Source organism: Bubalus bubalis, chromosome 1, assembly GCF_019923935.1.
Source record: "Bubalus bubalis isolate 160015118507 breed Murrah chromosome 1, NDDB_SH_1, whole genome shotgun sequence".
Taxonomy (NCBI): domain Eukaryota; kingdom Metazoa; phylum Chordata; class Mammalia; order Artiodactyla; family Bovidae; genus Bubalus; species Bubalus bubalis.
Window position 1 is genome coordinate 194,413,571 of NC_059157.1, and position 14,274 is coordinate 194,427,844.

At 45.1% G+C, this 14,274-nt stretch overlaps 1 protein-coding gene across 5 annotated transcripts in view; it reads left to right on the plus strand.

Moving 5' to 3' along the window:
• Positions 1 to 14,274, plus strand: part of DYRK1A (dual specificity tyrosine phosphorylation regulated kinase 1A) — a 148,222-nt gene that overhangs the window by 232 nt on the left and 133,716 nt on the right. For 3 of the 5 annotated variants that reach the window (XM_025293869.3, XM_025293882.3, XM_025293885.3), the window contains exon 1: positions 1,045 to 1,343. The exons of 1 other annotated variant lie outside the window; for it this stretch is intronic. The gene's annotated coding sequence lies outside the window, so the exon portion shown is untranslated. Of the gene's footprint in view, positions 1 to 440; positions 545 to 1,044; positions 1,344 to 14,274 lie in introns of those variants that run through there. One more of the 5 variants, XM_044948371.2, reaches the window with a different exon arrangement.

Here is a 14,274-nt window from a genome sequence, read left to right on the forward strand (position 1 = left end):
GCGCTCGCGCACAGGCCGGGCCGCCGCCTCGGTCCCCGCCCGCCCTGCCTTCCTCTTCCCCTTCCCTCCCCTCAGCCCGGCCGTCTCCCCTCCGTTCCCCTCCCCCGAGCGAATCACGCGCCCTCCTCTGACACTCGTAGCGAGCTCCGAATTTATCCTTCACGTGACCTGAGGGGGGTTGGGTGGTTGGTCGGTCGGGGACGGAGGCGGGGGTGGGGTGGGGGAACGCAGGGAAAAGGAGGGAAACGGAATCTGCCGTTGCCCGAGCAACAGGCCCCGCCCTCCGGCTTGGGGCCGGGGGTGGCGGGAGGAGGACGTCAGCACGTCAGCGGCGGGGGGGGGGTTTGCGTTTTGATTGACAGTTGCTATAGCGACCGGGTCGGTCCGTCGCCATTTTGTTGGTTGGGTTTTTTTTTAAACCCTTTCGCTTCCCGCCCGAATAATAATAAAAAGCCCCATTGGAGTGAGGCGGGGGTGGCGGCGGCGAGAGTGGCAGGGGGATCCGGGGAGACTGCTGCCGTCGCTGCTGCTGATCGCGGCCCAGGTCGGGCTCAGGAGAGCGGACACCCCGAGCGGGGGGTGCGGGCGCCGCCGCCGCCGCCGCCGCTTGTGCTGCTGTTCCTGCTGCTGCTGTTGGTGCCGCTGCCGCCGCCGCCGCCGCCGGCGAGCGGGCGGGACCGGTGTGAGTGTGAGAGAGAGTGTGTGTGTGTGTGTGTGTGTGTGTGAGGGAGCGTGTGCGAGGGTGCGTGCGCGCGTGTGTGTGTGAGAGTGTGAGTGTGTGTCCGTCTGTCCGTGCGGGGACTCGGGGGCGGGCGGTTCGGGCTCTCCTGGCTGAGGAGCCGCCGCCGCCGCCGCCGCCGCTCGGGCCCCGGCGCTCCTCGCTGCGCAGCTTTGGAGCGCGCGCCATTTTGTGAGATTTACAAAATCCACCTCGGGGAAGAAGAAGCCGCCGTTGCTGGCGGCCGCGACTGGGCGCCCGGCCTCGCCGCCGCCGCCTCCCTCCGCGCCGGGCCGGGCCGGGCCGCGCGGCCCCCGCCGCGCCGCGGGGCTCGGGGTCCGGGGACTGCGGTATTTGCCGGGGAGGGGGGCTGCCGCCTCCCCGGCCTCCACACACACCCCCGCCCCACCGGGCGCAGCTCGGACCCGCGAGCCGGGCGGCGAGACCTGAGGAGGCTGCGGCTCCGAGGCCGCGGAGCCGGGAGCGCCGGGGGCGGAGAGAGAGGCGGCCGGGGCGGCGCTGGCGGCGGAGGCCGCGGCGGGGGCGCAGCGGCGGCGGCGGCGGCGGGAAGCCGGCGGCAGAGACTCACCGGAGGGAACGGCGCGAGCGCCCCGCCATCGTCCCGGTGAGTGTCCGGCCGCGGCCCCGCCCGGCGCCCGGCGGCCCGGCTTCCCCCCCTGCGGCCTGCAGCCGGGGCCCGCGCCGAGGCCGGTCGGGCGGAGGGAGGGACCTGCCATTTTAGGAGGAGGCGCCGCGGCTCGAGGCCGGCCGGCCGGCCGCCCGCCCGGGGTCGGGGCGGGGGGGAAAGGGCGGGCGGGCGGGAGGGCGCCCGACAGGCCCCGGTCCCGGAGGAGAGGCGGGCGCGAGCGGAGGGAAAGTTGCGGAGGGCTGGGGGTGCCGGGGCCGAGGCCTCCCGGGAGCCGGGGCCTGGGGGCCGGGAGAAAGCGCCAGACCTTTTGCCTGGTCGCCCGAGCGCAGGGGAGGAGGGTGTCTTCCTCCTCCTCCTCTTCCTCCTCATCCTCTTCCCCCAGCTCCTCCCTCGTCCCTCCTCTCGGTCCCCACCAGTGTGGGAACAGCGGCCGCGGTCCTCCGCAAGGACAATGCCACGGGTTACAGGGGAGACGGGGCTTCCCCCGGCCGCCGGGCGAGGCGCCGGGGAAGGTCGGGGAGCAGGGTCCCCCCCGTGCGGCCCTCCGGGTTGCGTGCTCTCGGATCCCGGGTCCTCGGCCTGCTCGGAAGTTGTGCGCGTGAGAGCCCGGCCGCTCGACGTCGGAGGGCTGGTGACCCGCGCAGCATAGCCCTCGGAGGGTGCCGGAGGGCCGCGGATGCGTAAATTAATAATCGAGACCTGGGTGTAGGCAACAAAACTCGCCGGAGTCTTATTTATAGAGTTAGATCTGCCGGAGCTGGCTGAGGAAGCTTCACGCTGGGCGGAAAGGCCTCCCCCCGCCCCCCTTCCCCGGTCCGAAATAGTTAAAAATGGGACAGAATTAGTGAGTGATTCCGACGACTTTGGCTGAGTCTGTCGTCCAAAACCCCTGGATGATGTGAATCTTGGTAATCTAGGTGCAGTACTTGAGCGCCAGCGCCATTTGTTTCTTGAATTCGGCCCAGGTTGTCAGGAAATACACCCTTTATAACATTGTTTTCGCTCCCGAGTTAAAAGATTAGTATCGTGTATTAATAACTCTCTTAACCTTCAGGTAGAAACTGTTACCCATTTCACAGATGAGGAAACTGAGCGGTGACTCATCCAAGGTCATACAGCTGGGACTCCTGAAGCCGGGAGTCTGTAGCCAGCCGGGGCTTTTAATCACCAGCTTATACCTCGTTATTAGAAGTACTGGCACATTTTGGAGCTATTTGGTTGTAATGACTCAGGGTTGTATCCACGTATAGTGTTGGCGTGGAATTAACTTTTGTGGTTTGCAGAAGCGGAAAGGAGAGAATGAAGCGAGGCCCTCTTAATGAAACTAATTTGTTAGCTCCCCCCCATCCCCCCAACTCGGAAGAAAACTGTGTAGACAATTTTTGAATGGAAGGAATTAAAAAGTATTCTGCGTTTGGTTCCTCACACTTAATTTTAATTATAGTCATCACTTAAGTATTGATGAGTCATAAGAAAGTTTTGTGCAGTTATTTTTGGTTATTTTTTATCTTTGGGTACTTAAATTTTCCCTGGGAGTCCTTACACATTACATATACGAAGTATTTAAGAATGGATATACGTAATATTTCGATTTGGGGGGCGTTTAAATAATTCAGTGAAGTTACCTTTAGCTTTGTAAATTTCCCACATCTTGATTAGTTACTTTAAGGATAATTTTTTTTTTTCTGATATAAATATGAGACTAGAACTAAAATTTCATGTGGTAAAATTTTAAACTGAAGAAGATAGTTTCAAGGAAACAGTTATGAAAAAAGTTTACGCAAGTTGAATTAAGATTTTTAATAGACGTAGGACTTACACTTAAAGTGCCCCATTGGTTTTGGAGGATTTGCTTTGGAGTAGCAATAGTGTTTATGGTGGCTGTCCAAATTCATTTAGACTTCAAACCTTGCCAGAAGTTAAGGAGTTCTGTCGGTGTCTACACCAGATTATAAAACTGAGTACAGAAACTTCCTAAGAGGCATAAGCTCAGAAATTAAGTCTCCTAGTAAGAAGAATCCCCTCTCTTTCTGTAAAGTGAAGGCTTTCCTTTGAAATCTAAAAAAGATTAAGGATTTGAGTAGAATTTAGTGAAGTGGATGGTCGTTATTGGTAGGGGTAGGAGATGGACTGGGAAATCTAGTGAGATCTTGGTTTTTGTTCAGAATATGGAATTTAGGTTTAGGATCTTAAATTTCTTTTAAAGCTGTTTTGGTGGGACTTACTGGAAACGTCACACACATACATAACTGTGTCCTAGGGATTCAGACATTTAGTCCAGCCTTTTAAGGTCACTAACATTCAAAATAAATGAAAATATTCCATTGTAATGCAGTGTCTTGTTTGGGAATGTAGATTAAAAAAAAAAGGCAAACACAACCTTGGGTTAGAATTTTTTCCCCCACTAGAATATTGTCTGATGTCTGCCCCTGAGTTTTATTTATGGGGAGTTTTTGTGTTTATGGTTTAGAGATGTGGGAGTGGGGAGTGGTAAGTGCAGCAACTGGTATTTAAAGAATTTACATAGGTTTTTATAGCCCTACGATTATCTGTGAAAGCAAAATTGAAGATAACTTGTTATAATGCATGATTAGTGTGACCTTTGGCATACATTTTGTTTTGAAACTATACAAAGAAAGGAGATGCTGATTTATATGGAATCTTGGGTACTACTTGAAAACAAAAACTAGCAAAAGAAATAGCTTAGAAGTTTGGGATGCTCAGGGACGTTTTCATGTATGTGTTTATGGTTGGCAGCTATACAGTCATGGGGAGAAAATTTGAATGGAAATAACTTTATTGTGAGTGAGAAGAGAATTGCCTTACGCATGCTGTTAAAAACTAGCTCAGTAGAAGAGGGGACTTCATTTGTGACTTTCTTCTTTGTCATAAGGTGTGTGTCAAATTTTCTTTGCTTTAGCATTTGCTTTCTCTTGTTTCAAAGAGCTTTCACATTTCTTACACCCCCACCCCCACACCCAAGCAGTTACTCTTTTCATCTCCTGAGAAAAAACTTTAAACGTGTGAACTCAACAGAACCCCCAAACTTCCAGAGTCTTTATGAAGAGATTGACTCTTCTCTCCCCAAAATTCTACTAGTCTTAGAATTTTGTTGTATTCCTATCAGTAATTTAAACTGTGAGCTAAGAATCACTAGTTCCTGTTGAGTTTTTTGGTGGTTTTACCTCCAGATACTTGTTTGTATTTTCTATTTAGAAGTAAAGATACTTCTTGAAACTATCAAACATGGGCCCCTGAAACTTGACACTAACACACTAACATTGCCCAAAGTGAAACATGTAACTTTATTACTTTTGTATGAGCACCTTACGTATACACAGTGGTTATGCTTTTTAAAAGACTTCTTAGTATATATTATTTTGGCCACTGGGCAATGTTTTGATGGTTAGAGAAATTACGGTAATTCATAACCCAAAGCTGGCACAGTTTTGGATTAAAATTTTGGGGAGGGGAGGTTATAATTTGTGTTTAAGTACTTGGGAAAATCATCAAATTATTTTAAATTACCTAAAATTTCTCCCCAGTTGCCCCTAAATAAAGAAATCATTCAAAATCTTGCCTTATATCAGTGTTAAAATGTAAAGGTAGAGCTGTAAAGTTTACCATTGATTATGTGAAAGTGAAATGTTGACTTCACATGACTAAAGTAATTAAGGTTCTTATTACGTAATTACAGACAAGTCTCATCTCCTAACCTAGTGGCTGCTGGTCTTAGTTTCATTTTTTGGAATATGAAAACAAAATGACTTGGAAATACAGCATTGTATAAACCAGCCAGATGTTTGAAATAAGTTATGCTTTTACTTTGAAAACCTTCTTCCAGAGTTGCATAGTGAGATAGAATTCCTCATTGGAGATAACTTACAGTACATTGAACATCTAAAATAATGTGGTTCCTTGTAGGCATACATTTTGCTGATATAGAACCATTTAGGCTTCTTAGCAATTGATTTTTCTCTCAGAGCTATGCACCCTCTCTTCTAGAAGGTGACTTTTTAAAAAGTTTGTAATACTGTGAAAGTTTTGCTTGTTTTAATTTTTTATTGTTTGATGGACTTGTGCCCATATCTGATATGTGATGCATAATAGTTTAAAATGTATCTATACTCTTGATGAGTTATTTTTCATTTTATTGCCCCATAATCTAGTTGCTTAAGTTGCTTTTGCGGAGAGGTGCTTAGTGAACTGGTTTAACATGGAATGAAACTGGTTTTAGCATCAATTCTATTTTAAATAACATCCCTGTTCATTAAATAGGTCTCTTTGTTTCTCTATATAAAATTTTTACTGACAAGAGTTGATTTTTTGTTTTGTTTTGTTTTCTGGATATTTGTGGTTAAGGTTGGCATTTTATTTAGCACTTGCATTTGGGTAAGGAGATGCTCAAATGTGAGATCTACTCCAAATCTGCTTTTTACAGAGGTAGAGATAGCGGCTGAGGAAGCATGGTAACTGGAGAGCGTGTTGTCCTGTGAAGCGGTACCAGGCAGGGCCACCAGAGTCAGGCAGGTCTGGAATCTGAACCAGTCCCGCCCCTCACGGGCAATGTGGACTTAAGGCACAGTGGTTTTGCTTAGTATCAGTTTCTTCATCTGTAAGATGGGTTGGTGATCCTTACCATAAGGGTGCTTGTGAAGACTGAGATAACAGACATGCATTTGTTAATTGTCTTCTCCCTCCTTTCCTCTTCACTGATACCCAACCCATCCTCACAGTCTCAACATAAATGCTACTTCTTTCCCCAAACTTGGTTCTAAGTAAGATTCCTTGGCCATGCTTTCTTACCAATGGCTTTTTTTTTTGACAGCCCTGACTAAAAGTAACCATACAATTATTCATAGGTATGTATATGTATGGGCTTCCATGGTAGCTCAGTTGGTAAAGAATCTGCCTGCAATGCAGGAGACCCGGGTTCGATCCCTGGGTTGGGAAGATCCCCTGGAGGAGGGCATGGCAACATACTGTAGAATCCTTGCCTGGAGAATTTCATGGACAGAGGAGCCTGGGGGGCTACAGTCCATGGTGTCGCAAAGAGGCGGACATGACTGAGCGACTAAGCACTGCACAGCATCATATGTACGTGTATTCTTTTACTGTCTGTCTCTGCCTCGTACCTTTAGACTGTAAGGTCTGTCTGGACAGGAGTACCCGTGCCTCCAGTGCCTGTAGCGCCAGTGCTGGGCACAGAGCAGGAGCAGAGGGACGCGCATGTGCACAGAGGGGTGGTGAGGAGCCTGTGTGCTGAAGCCCAGGCCTGAGTGCTGCTTCTTGCACAGTCTTGGACAGAGTAGCTTCAGAGCTTTAGAATCCTGTATGCCGACCGTGCGTAAGCCCTAGCTGCCCTTGCCAGGATTTGAAAAATGTGAAACGAGATACTCTAATGAGATGCTTTGCAAAAGTGTAAAATGCCATATAAATGTAAGTTGGTACAGTAGCAATAATTTCAGTAGCGAGGTTACCCAAGACTTTATAGAGTTTCAACTTTACTGAGTTGGTAAGTAGCTATTATGTAGTATTCATTAGTAACTTAAACTTTCTGTATGCATTAGTTAGAACACAAGATTGGGCCCATGTTCTGCCTGTAGTGGCTTAAATGCTGAGTTTCTTTCTTTCTCACGTAAGTCGTCTAACGCTGATGTGGCAGCTCCAAGATACAAGGGACCTTGGGTCCTTCTGTTGCTTTCCTGTGCATAACGGGACCCCATGGCCCCTGCAGTTCAAGACAGCTCGCCACCACGTTCACGGTCCAGGAACAGGATGGGGGCGAGAACAACCCTTCTTTAAAGACGAACCTGGAAATTGCATACGTGACTTGTTCACACCTGTTGGTCGAAACTTCGTCAGGTGGCCCCATGTAGCTGCAAAGGAGGCTGGGATATGTGGTCATCAGTAGGGTGGCTGATTGCCTGAAAATCTGTTTTTACTGATGAATAGGAGAATGGGGGATTATGAAGCATTGCCTGTCACTCTTTAAGATGTTTTGGAAGAAACTTAACAGAGATGAACTGTGGAAAGACAACTTATTGCACTAATTAATGTTTATATTCCATATTTGCTCATTAATCATTTGAACTATGGTGTGTAAATTGAAATAGACTATCAGTACTTACTATATGCAGTATGTATATACGTAGTCAGATTAGAGTTAATGTAACTAAACTTACAATAGTGAAGGAATTTGGAGTCTCATATCACATTATTTTATTGAAGGTATTTTTTGATAGAAACATGATTCTCGATTGCTGTAACTATTATATGTAAACAGTATTTGAAGCCTAGGCCTTTGGATTTAGTTTTAGCAGTCCCATGGACCATTTTGTGTGTATTTGTGTATATAACCTCAGCAAGCAATACTAGGAGAGTGTGATTCAGTATTGCAGGATCTTGTCAGGTTTTCACTAAGTGTTTGGGTCACTGAAGTTGTAATGATCATAGCAGTGATATTTAAACATTTACTGTCCAGTGTCTTGCTGTTTTTTCCTGTGGGTTTGACAGAAGAGGAAGGTCTAGGATTCCTTTGAACTAGCCTATAATTAGGTCAAGTAGAGACCTGAGGAACTAATGAGCCTCAGATAGTTTTCAGGAGAACTTGTCAGAGTTGTGGGACTCCCCAGCCCGAGACTCGTCTTTCTGAAGGTTTGGGTGATGCGCTGGAATCCACTGTCTTAATTGGGACTGCAAATATCCCTGATGCAGTAGAAACATTTTGAGAAACATTGACATAGTTCATTTCTCATCTTAGAGGAGGAAATGGATGCAAAGAAATGAAATGACTAACCAGTGCCTCGGAGTAAGCAGGTTGGGGGTGGGGGCTAGCGCATGTTTTCCCGACTCTTGGTTCTTTGTTCTTTCCCCAGAAGAGAGGAAGGAGAAGAGTACAACTGCATTTTTTATTTTATAGGAAGATCTATCATTCAAATATGTTGCTATTTATGTGTGAGCTCATTGCTATTGAATGGTTGGCTCACTTCACTGTCTTCTGAGACTCTTAGAAAAATACTGTGAGTTGGTCCAACAAATATTTAAAGGTGGAAAGTTGAGGTTTTAAGTCACGTATCATTAGTGTTGGTGCATTAGGGTAGATGAAAGGGAGGTGTGGGTTTGGCATGATCAGAAGGAGCAAAAGCAGGCCATGTCCTCAGATCATTCCTTTCCTTTTCAGCTGATTCGCTTGCCATTCTCACCGTGGAATTCATACTGTAGATTAAGGCAAGAGCTGGAGCCCCTAATTTAAAATGGAAGTGTTCCTAGGGAAATAGCCTTCATCTGTTATCAGGTTAACACTTCATCAATTAGCTGCTGTCATTTTAAACGTTGGAGATGAGCACCCACACTAATAAAATAGCTTTTGGGAAGAGGAGGGAGGTTAGGGCACAGTGCCCTTGTCCAAGGAGAATGATGGGCCTGTTTGAGAAGTGTCTGCTTGTGGTGCGGCCCTGGCACGGTGCTCAGAGGCTTCTCTGGTGGCTGAGGTTGGGAGTGTTGGGCTGGCCCTTGCTGGCCGGTCAGTGCTGGTCTTGGGACTGTGGATAATTTGTTGAGGCCCTCTGGGCTGACTGAATGCGTGGTCATTGGAGTAGGAGTGTCCTCCTAGCGCTTTCTCATCTGTTTAGGACTCCTGTTTGAGCAGTCTCATATCAGACTTCAAAGGTATTATTTTGATTTGGGGAATTTTAGTTTTTAAAGATCAAGAAGTTTTTTATTTTCATGATTAAAAAAAAGATCCAGCCCTATAGAATGAATGGTGTCACCCACCCCCAGCCCTCCCCGCCTGTGCTCCATAAGTAACAGCTATTTAGTTTTTCCTACCAGAAATGTTATATACGTATGTATGTAAACTGTATATATAAACATTTGGTATATACACGTGTGTTACAAAACATGGGGCAGCATAGGATGAGATGGTTGGATGGCATCACTGACTCAATGGGCTTAGATTTGAGCAAATTTCGGGAGATAGTGGAGGACGAAGGAGCCTGGCGTGCTGCAGATCATGGGTTTGCAAAGAGTTAGCCACTGAACAACAACAAATGACAAAATGGTATGTTTAGTGTGATCCCGAGTTTTTTTTTTCATGTGCGACATTGTGTATGTGTACACTCTATGTACTTAAAAAACAAATGGGGTCTTGCTAAGCATGCAGTTTTGCAACTTAAACGTCTTGCTCTATCTTGGAAATACTCCTGTGTCAGGTGGTAGAGTTTCCCTGTATTTTTTTTTAACAGTTGGGAAGTATTTGATGTTATGGGTGCAACACAATTGAGTCAATCTCCATTAGAGAGAATTTAATTTTCCCCCTCTATTTTTAGAAATTAAAAAAAAAAATTGTTTATTTTTGGCTGCGCTGGGTCTTGGTTGCGGCTTGCAGACTTTCTCTCGTTGCAGGGGCTACTCTTCGTTGCTCCAAGGCAAGTGGAATCTTCCTGGCCCAGGGACTGAACCCATGTCCCCTGCATTGGCAGGCGGATTCTTAACCACTAGACCCCGAGGGAAGCCCATACTTTTGCTATTTTTAAATAATGCTGCAGTGTATATCCTTGTACATGTAACTTTTTTGTCAGTGTTAGCCAGAGGATACATATTTATAAGAGAAATTGCTGGTGCACCAGGTATATGTACATATGAGTATGTTTTGCTAACTGTCTTCCAAAAAGTAGCACCAATTTATACTTCAGTAGCAGTGTCTAAGAGTGTGTAGTTTCCCAAATCTCAAAAACACTGGCATTATTCAAGTTTTAAATCTTTTGTCAATTTAATAGGTGAATGGTGCAGTCTAATTGTTTGAATTTGTACCTCTTAATGAGAGAATTTGAGCATCTTATGGTGTACTATAAGTTTTACACTTTAACAAAATATTCATTCTTTGATATTTAGTTAAAATTGTTTTGTGATGTTTCTGTATTCTGTTGAATGAAAAATGATGTTCTTATAAATTGTAAATGCTTTGATAAATTTTAAAAGGTGAGTCTTGTTCCTTTTCAACTGAGGATACTTTTGCCTGTCCTCTGTAAGATATGTGAATTGTGGTGGTAGAGGCTTTCACTACAAAAATGAGTAAGGTTTGGTGACCTCAGCTGTTAAGTGTTGAAATAGTTGTGTGTATACCAGCAAAATTAGGACAAAGAAGACCATGACTGCTAACAGTTAGTGGATTCTTAACCGCTAGGCCACCAGGGAAGTCCTGACGCAGGACTCCAGGTTTTGGAGATAGAAGGGAGAGAATTCAACTTTGGTGGCAGTATAGTAAAGCTCTTGAGGAGTCGAATGATTGGCTTGATGGGAACAGTTGAGAATATTTCCTAGTAAGGTCCTGAGGGAAGAGTGGAAGAACAGAGGAGAGAATTACTGTAGTTCAGTCCTTCTGTTAGTGACAGGTGGAAATAACCTGTTGTTGTTCATTTGCTCGGTCTTGTCCAACTCTTTGTGATCCCGTGAACGGCAGCACACCAGGCCTCCCTGTCCATCACCAATTCCTGGAGTTTACCCAAACTCATGTTCATTGAGTTGGTGATGCCATCCAACCACCTTATCCTCTGTCGTCCCCTTCTCCTCCCGCCTTCAATCTTTCCCAGCATCAGGGTCTTTTCCAGTGAGTCAGTTCTTCGCATCAGCTGGCCAAAGTATTGAAGTTTCAGCTTCAGCGTCAGTCCTTTCAATGAATATTTAGGACTGATCTCCTTTAGGATGGACTGGTTGGATTTCCTTGCAGTCCAAGGGACTCTCAAGTCTTCTCCAACACCACAGTTAAAAGCATCAAATCTTTGACTCTCAGCTTTCTTTATGGTCCAAGTCTCAGATCCATACATGACTCCTGGAAAAACCATAGCTTTGACTAGACGGACCTTTGTTGACAGGTAGAAATAATGTAGTGCCATTAAAAATGAGCTACAAAATGGGGCAGTGGGGGAAGGCAGCGTTGGCAGCAGTGATTCTGGAGAGGAAGCGAGGAAGCGGTGTCCCAGCTCACGGGCTGAGAAGTGTGGAGTAGTTAAACGTGTGTGTTCAATTTATTCTGAGTAGCTTGGTATTTTCCTGAAAAATATCACATTTATTCTGTTACTTTTGCATATGTTCTTATTGGGAGACCAATCATCTGAAAATCGTTTATCTTGTGAGGTGGATAGAGCTATTACTGAGTGCCTGTTGGGCACCACACGTGGCCCTAGGGCCGGGGATCAGTGCCCGTGCCCTGTGCGCTGGGATGCAGTTGGCTCTCACGGGGGCTTATGGACTCAGTCTAGGGCAGACGGGCATTTTCATTAAAGGGAGCACAGTTTATGAAACGGAATGAGATTCAGTGGTGCTTTTTGAAGGTCAAAAATTTTGTCTACTTTTAAAAGTCCCTTTGACAGTTTAAGTTTAACTTTATTTGGTATAAGTAGGACTCCTGTCTTAAAGACAAATACTGTCTGCTGAAAAATGTGTTCTTATTTGATCATTTCGCCTTGAAAAAGAACAGTTGTCACCGCAGTGGTGTGTTTTACTTCATCTTTACATCAAACACATTTATTTTTGGTACACATTACTTCTGTGGTACAAAATATTGTTTCATTAAAGTTTTCCAAAACAGCAATGGTAGTAGAATTATTAGGATCCCAGCATATTTTGCAATCTGATTTCACTTTTTGAATTTCCCTATAATGGTTCTGTGGTACGGTTCAAAATGTCAGTAAAACTAGGTAAACTTACCTAGGAATTGGCCTGAAGGCCCATCGTTACTCACCAGTATTGGAATCAGCTATGCAAAGGGGAGAATTTGAAGACAAGTTTTAGGATTCATGGGATATGTTTGAAGGCTATTTGCTGAATAAGATATAAACATTTGAAATAAAGGATATGGGCATATAGGAAAGTCAAGAAATAAAATTCAATAGAATGGATAGGAATGAACGAGGGATTTGATTTGAGCAAATGGATGAGCAAGAATTCTTAGTACTTAAATCCCCCCGCCCCGCCCCCCCAAACCTCTTCAGTAATTTGTTGTCACTTCCAGGGTGAAGAGCACACTCAGGACCCGCTGTCTGGATGACCTGGCTCCAGCTGACTTAGGCAGTCTTGTCTCCCATGCCTTGGGATCCGTGTCTTTGGATGTCTGCCTCTGGGCCAGCCATCATCCCTTTTCTTTTCGTTAACTTCTTTTTCTCCTTCGTTTTCAGTTCAGTTATCACTCTTGTCAGGGAAAGGAGACCCCCCGCCCCAGTCACCTCTTCTTTTTTAATAACTCATGTTTCCCTGTCCTTTTCTTTCACACGTTTATCACAGTTGGTAATTTTTTTAGTGCTTGTTTTATTCATCCCCTCCAGAGAGCAGGGGCTGCGTTGTTTTGCACACCTCTGCCCCCTGCCGCCCCCGGCGATCGAGGGCATTAGCAAGTCTTTGCCATATATGGCGAGTACTAAAACAGTGAACCACATTTTGATGTTGGTCTCAAGGACTGAATGATTGCGTAAGGGGAATGTGCATTTGGAGTAAGAGTTGAACAGGGAATGTAGGAGCATTTAAAAAAAAAAAGTGATCCTTTTAAAAGATTAGATTGGGAAATTATGTAGCCAGTAAAAAGACCAAGTTACTTACTCATGGATTAGTTTAACAAGTGTGTATGAAGTATCAATACCTACTAGCTCTTAGAAACTTGGCATTGTATGATGGAGTGGAAGGATGTTGCCCTGTTTATTAAAGGAGTACATCATTTTAGTAGTTTATTGAAGTAGATACAGTCCTTAGTGGTCATTTGGAGTGATCACTTGGAGTTTTATATTGTGGAGGGAACCAACCTGGCTCTTTATAATTTTTAGCCAGCAGAGTGTGGTTCATTCAACAGTTAGATCTGGAAAGTCAGTCCAGCATCAGCAGTAGGTGTCAGGTTCACATTTAAAATAAGCTCTAGCTTTGATGTCATTTAAAAAGTGATGGAAAGGTAAAGAAAGTAGTTTGTTTGGATACTTTTTGGCTTTGCTTTTCCTTCACAGAACAGGAATGATTGAGGGAAAGTTGATTGTATGGATGGATTTTCAAAAGAATTGACTCTCGTAGTTAGAAAACTGTCGAGGCCTTTGATCTTGTCAGGTGAATCGTCTTTTTAAAAGCTTAAAGGGGATTTGTTTTAAAGTAGTTCTGAAATCTTTCTCAGTGACTAGTTTCTGTGGTAAATATTTAGAAAAGCAACTATTCAGATTTTATTTTTTGGCTCTTTGGGCCCATGCCAGTCCCTTGGGACACAGTTGTGAATCACATGGACGTACATGGTACCTGCCCTCTTGAAGCTCTTCAATAGAGTTAGAGCTCATTAAAGAGAACTCTAATAAAAGAAAACATGGCTTGATGCCTCCAGCCAGCCAGCCATCCCATTGTCCATCTATTTATGTATTCCTTGAACTTAGTTTTGGTGGCAGCATGTCTTTAAGCTTCTTTTTGCTTTATTTCTGGTTACATAGGGACTAATCTGCAATGCAGGGAAGTAAATTTTCTTAAGGTTAATCATAGTATTTAATAAAAAACCAGTGAACAGTCAAAGGCCCTGAAGTTAAACATTGAGAGAGAAAAGAAGAAGGAACATAGGACTTCTATAACCCGTTACTTGAGATAGATAAAAGTTCTGATACGCTGACGGCTGGACGGCGTCACTGACGCAATGAACATGAGCTTGGGCAAACTCCCGGGGATGGTGAGGGACAGGGAGGCCTGGTGTGCTGCAGTCTGCGAAGAGTTAGACACGACTGGGTGACTGAACAGCAACAACAAGTAGGGACTAAGGAGGATAATGATTATTATAATTCCAGTGCAGAATAGAAACTCAGATCTTCAACTTGTTGACATTGACAGACTTTTAAAAAAAGATGTTCATGTAAGCCAGTGAGTTTCTTCTATTAAAAAGTAAGCTTCTGTT